The sequence below is a fragment of the Myodes glareolus genome, chromosome 12 (assembly GCF_982192425.1).
Source record: "Myodes glareolus chromosome 12, mMyoGla1.1, whole genome shotgun sequence".
NCBI classification, from domain to species: domain Eukaryota; kingdom Metazoa; phylum Chordata; class Mammalia; order Rodentia; family Cricetidae; genus Myodes; species Myodes glareolus.
This window is the reverse complement of record NC_142037.1, coordinates 67198843-67205157: the sequence shown is the minus strand read 5'-3', so window position 1 is coordinate 67205157 and position 6315 is coordinate 67198843. Positions and strand designations below refer to the sequence as shown.

Genomic DNA, 6315 nt, shown 5'->3' with positions numbered 1-6315 from the left:
CAGAGGTAGAAGAATCACTTCACTTTCAAGGCCAAGTTGGTCTAGATAGTAGGTCTAGGTCATTGAAGACACCATCTTCTGACCTTCATCAACTACCAGGTACACATGTGGTACACCAAAATACATGCAGGCAAAACATTCATACAGACAAATTAAAATAAACCTAAAAAAAACCTTTTTCAACTAAGAAATCATTTGTTCTGTATTAAGTATTTGAGATTTCATTTAAATTTAGTACGCTGTTTAAGTCTTTTTTATCCTGTAAGGATTCATCAGACACATGCCACAATTTTAAAATGGTGCAAATACACACCCCCAAATTGCAGGTGCTGAGAGTGTGGTTCTCCCCAGGACAATGCTGAGGAGGTGGTGAACCTTTAAGAGCTAGAGTCCATTGAGAGCTAACCACTTCACAGGGCCATTGTTATCAGAAGAGATCAACCCTGGTATCACTGAGTGATTGAGTTCTCCCAAAAACCAATGATTATGAAGAAAGATTACCCTACAGAGTGAAAAGCCACACCATGTGACCATTAACATGCTGTGAACAGAGAAGAGAATCAGGGTTCATCAAAATTGAAATGAAACAGGCTGTTCAACCTTTACATTTCAGCATCTATGCCTTTGAGCTAAATAATCCTCTTTTCTTTTTAAAGTAACTAGCCTCAAGCAAGTTGGCACAGCAACAGACAATGAGATAAAATGTTATTGCCCTTGTAGCCTGGTACTTGATCTCAACAAGTCTGTGTGTTTATTATGCATGTTCTTCTCTTGTGTTATAGTAATGCAGTAATTGCAGTCACATCTCTTTATGTGCTATGGCAGACATCAAAGGTATTCACTAAAATATATTCCTTCCACCTCCCAGGACAAATCTGAATCATATTCCCCCAGCTTTCCTTGCAGCTAAATATGACTGTTTTGACAAAATTCTAGGCAGTGAAATGCAGCCACTCAATCTCCACCAATTTTCCTCATTGCCTTCTAGATTCTGACTTCTGATCAGATACAAGGATCAAGCAGAGGATTCCCCCATCAAGTTCTGGAAAAAAGCAAAACCACAATGCAAGAAACCAAACACTGTGAATAACAACACAGATCTCTCACCGCCAAAGGCAAGACTTTATTATGCCAAGCTATTGAACTTTAGGATATTCCATAACCAACGTTATATGTACTAACTAGTGCAGCTGATCCTTGACAGTAAGTGTTGTGCTATGTTCAGGATTATATTTCTGGAATCTGGTAGAGGCCTGGTGCAGAATGACAACTTCATAAGACATTTGCGAGCCATCCTGTTCCCATCAGTGACAGTGTAAACATTCTATGTCAACACCTTATACATACCTAATCTTTTTCCTGAATGTAGTAGGAAAGCCTAGTACCACATTTTCAAGTCCAAAGGCTGCCTAGTGAACCTGAGAAGAAGTAACCTTGATAGGATGGGGGCAAAGGTCAAAGGACACATCAATGTCTTAACTTCCTACTCCTATGCACATGTCAACTTGTATTTGTAAGGTAAAAACACACTTCATTTATTATTGCCCTCTAATTTGAATATAATTTAATCTTAAATTGAATAAAGAAAGATGTTCTTGTGAAGATTTCATAGCCAAGACTCTACTGAGAGCTCATGTTTAGGAGCCTTCATTAATTTTTAGAAAAACAGCACAAGACACTACTGCACTATGAATTTGTATGAATAATTAAAGCCAAACCTCACATATCAAAATAAATGACATTAATATTCTTCTTGATGTAGTATCCTTTTGCTGTGTGGTTGACTTCCTAATACTGGATAATTTGAAAACAAAAATCCCAACCAAAAGAGGTCACCGGGTTAAATGAATGAATTTACAACTGTGTGTTTTGCTGCAGCAAAAGACCAGCATGTCTCCATTGCCCCTTCTCTAAGTACATACAAGCGTCAAAGTTTTCAAACTCAGGAGAAAAGGAATAGGACTAATTTTGTCCACATCTTCTCTTTTAAACTAGTTGTTTTGTGTCATATCATAAGGGGATCCCCATAGCAATATTTTAAAATACTTTGATTGCTCTGGGTAGCCACACTGTCACATTATTTGATCAACAGTGCCTCAGTTAGGGTTTCTTTCTTTCTTTCTTTCTTTTTTTTGAACTCTGGAGTTTTATTCAGTGTGTCTCTGGGTCTAAAAAAAGGTGTTATGCCTCTTGGTAGTGAAGCGAGGTTTGTGCTGGCGCCGCAGAACACGGTGGAGCAGCGGGAACTTGATCTTGGAGTTGTGGAACTGTTTGGCAGCCGGCCTTCGACACTTGCCCGCCGCGATCTCTTCCACCTTCATGATCTGGATGGAGTGTACACAGGCACGGTGCCAGGCACCCATGTCTCGGTAGCACTGTGTGACAGCCCCAGCGGTGGTCAGGTCGCGGTACTCGCGGTACATGTTGTGAGTCCCACTGCGGGAGTCATAGCGCAGCCAGATGCCAAAGTTCTTCACGCGCAGGGGGGACTTCTCGAACACCTGCCCACAGTACACGATCTCCCCGGATGACTTCTTCATCTTCTTCAGCTGCGACACGAAGTACCAGAAGCGGGACTTGGCCACCACATGGTCGGGCGCAAAGATGCGCATTCGGTACAGTGGGGGTATGTGGCACTTTGGGGTGGGCAAGCAGCGCCCCACCACCTTGTACTCCTGGAGTGTGCCCGAGGCCTTCATGGCGGTCCGTCCTCGTTCGCCGGCAGTCACAAAAGGCTCAGTTAGGGTTTCTATTGCTGCGAGAAAACATGATGACCATAAAGGAAGTTGAGGAGAAAAGGAAGTTTCCCCAAGCCTGTGCTGTCTCAAAGGTATTGATTTGATTCTATCTTCCAAACATGCCGGGAAAAGCCAGCACTGGATCTGTTAGATGCTGATCACCGTCTCACCGCAGGACACATGGGACTTTCAAAATTGAAAACAAAAAGTAAATGCAAGAGGGCATGAAAACATCCTTGCATGTGGACTTTAAAATTCTCATAACTAAGAGGAGTGATTATACAAATAAAATAACTCAGGGCTTAGAGTACCTTCAGAAAGAATGTGCAGCCTTCAGAACATGGGTGAAGTGATCCAAAGCAATCTTCAATCCAAGTGGTCATGAGAATTTAAGTTTTAACTATAAAGTTACTGAAAGATATCTGGCAATAATAGTTTTATTTAAAGGGTACATGCAAACTTAAAAATCAACTGCTAAATATCTATCTGCTTAAGCCTTTATTTTGAATGTCAAATCAATAATAATGATCTTATAAGTGTAAATTGTTATTAGGTATTAGATACACCTTTTTGAAACTCTTCAATGATATTATCTGAGATATTTATAGCACATAAGTGTCTGAATGATCATTAAATTGTGTATAGAAAACTAAAGAAATCATGAGTGTTTCATAAATGTGTCCATATGTTTTTAAATTAGCATACAACTGGAAATTTTATATTCCAAAATTAAATCTAAAAATCTTCATGACCATAGGACTAGTAGATGGATGTCCCTGAGCTCTCACATCTAGGCATGACAATTTAAAAATAAAACTGTGCTGGGGTGAGCTACAAACGTTTATACCTGGGCTATAACACAGAGCATGTAAAAACCTCAGAGTGATATTGATATAACGCTTCACGCTCATCATCATTCCTTCTTGTGTAATACTTTTTGTTTTACATTGTGATTTTGAGTACAAAAATCCTCCTTCTGCACCTGCCATTTGTAAAGTAAGGTACCACATGTAGTTCAACATTAGCCTCAGGACCGTAGACACAAACAAGATACCCAAGGCGGATGTAAGAAAAGGAACCTTGAAACCTTCTGAGAGACTCTGTAAAAATGAAAGGAAAATTCTACCCCAAAGGACCTGAGAAAAATAGAGTCATTCAAATTAAGGTTTGAAAAACTATAAAGACAAAGTATGGCATACAGCTGTTCACCAATATCACAGCAGTTAAGTGTTTCTACCAAATCATGAGGCAGGGCTGCAAGAACACCGATGTGATCAGTAGTGGCCTTGAATGCCACACTCACCTGTCCACGCACTGGTCAATCCACCAGCCCTACCCTTCACTGGGAATTGTTGATGCTGAGTCTACTTTCCCTAAGAATTCTCAGATCACCGAAGGCATAGATGACCTTCAGCAAATAGGGTCAGTCTTATAGAAAAACATGCATACAGAGGACTCTCTGACCCTACGGGGAGAAAGATTCCAATAATAGCCAGACCTTCCTCCCCTTCAAAGACAGGCAGTTCTTCTCTATAGGATAAAATGCCGTACAGATCAAATGCTTTACAGATCAAATGGCTTCAAAAATGTGCGAGAGTTTTTCAAACCATAAAACGCCACATAAATGTCAGCGGCTGATATTACCATAATAATCCTGGGTGAAATGAAGCACAGTAAGAAAGGGAATAAGAAGGTGATGACTCATCTCCACCCCAAACCCAATTCGATTCCTGGAACCTAAGGTAGAAGAAATGCCTGAGTGGCCAAGTGTCACCCCCATACACAGTCATCATCAACTCTTGAAACTTTAAAAAATTGAAGAATTTAGTTAAAGATAATATTTCCCAAATTTTAGTACATCATGAACTAACTTCATATTTTTGGAAAAGTCTCATACTGCCCATATCATTATACGTCAAACAAACTTCTTGGCCTTGACTCCCTATTCTAAAATAGCACTTGCTTAAAAATGTATATTTGTATATATAAACATATATGTATTAGATTGTATAACATATATTACAATAAGGCATTAATATGACATCACACGACAATAAACACAACAAAAATATGATAAAAGTCTTGCGAGAACTTGATGCCCAACTCTCTTCTTCAGGCTGGGATTTAATCTGGAGGAAGCAGGCACAGATCTTGTAAATGATGTCACACCCTGGGAGTTCATACATGTGGCTGCCCTACTGTTTCCAGGAAATGCTATTTCCTTGTAGTTGTCTACTGCTCATGACTCTTACACTCTCTCCTCTTCCTCTTTCTCAATGACCTCTGAGCCTTTGGAGGAGGTGGTGCAGGTTATATGATTCATCTATGACTGAATATTCTTCCATCTCTTCTTCTCTGTACCTTGACCAGTTGAGGTATCTGTGTTGACCATCATCTTTTGCAAGTGATTAATAAGGAGGAACCCAGCCCACGGCAGTAGTACCCTCCCTGGGCTGGTGATCCTTGGTTCTGTAAGAAAGCAAGCAGAACACGACATGAGGAGCAGGCAAGGAAGCAGCATCTTCCCATGGCTTCTGTATCAGTTCCTGCCTTCAGGTTCTTTCTCTGTTTGAGTTCCTGTCCTGACTTCCTTCCACAATAAACTGTAATGTGGAAGTATGAGGCCAAAACACCCTTTCCTCCCCCCGTTGCTTTGGTCATGGTGTTCATCACAGCAATAGCGACCCTGAGACAGTGGAAGTCAATAACCCATTGCTGATATAAATATGAAGTTTAACTATTACCTAAGATGAACTAAATAAATCATTCAATATCGAGTCTGCTCAAACCTGTATATACACATGGACCCCCTTGGGGACTTCATAAAAAGTAAGAAGGAGATTCCAAATGTATGAGAAAGCCAGAGTGTTCTGAATTTTTACTAGAGCCAAGGTGGTATCAATGAACCATATGTTGTGTTTATTTATTATTATTATCTTATTTTGTCTTGCTTTATAATGCTGAGGTTTGAACCCAGAGCCCTGCACATTCTAGGCAAACACTAAAATCAGCAGGTCTCTACCTGAAAAAGGTCGTCTAAGACCATCAGAAAACAGATATTTACATTACAATTCATAACCGTAACAAATTACAATTATGAAGTAGCAATTAAATAATTCTACGGTTGGAATCACCACAACATGAAGAACTTTATTTGAGGGTCACCCCAATTAGGAAGGTTGAGAATGCTGGCCAAAGCCCTGAGCTACATCCCCAGCCTCTGAGCCACAATCTGAGCAGTAAAATATTGAATAGCATAATCGTTTTTGGTTTTCTTCTTATTTTATTCATTTTCAAGAAAATAGCAGACAGTAGATGCTTAGACAACAGAATTTTCTTCCTCACAATTCTGCAGGTTCAGAATTTGAGATGAAGCTGCAAGCAGGCTAAGTTCCCAGCGAGATCCTTCCCAGATTTCAGGAGGCAAGCCTCCCACTTTGTCGTCACATGAGCCTCCTCGTGTGTATTTGTGAACTCAAACTTTCTTCTCAGAAGAAACCAGCAATGCTGAATTAAAGTCAATACCAACTTAACCTTAATTGCCCCTTGGAAGCACCATTCATTCAAAGGCCGTCAT

At 40.1% G+C, this 6315-nt stretch overlaps 1 pseudogene; it reads right to left on the bottom strand.

The window, feature by feature from the left end:
- Window positions 1-2132: 2132 nt before the first annotated feature.
- LOC125392193 (large ribosomal subunit protein eL20 pseudogene) lies at window positions 2133-2715 on the bottom strand (annotated as a pseudogene).
- Window positions 2716-6315: the final 3600 nt, after the last annotated feature.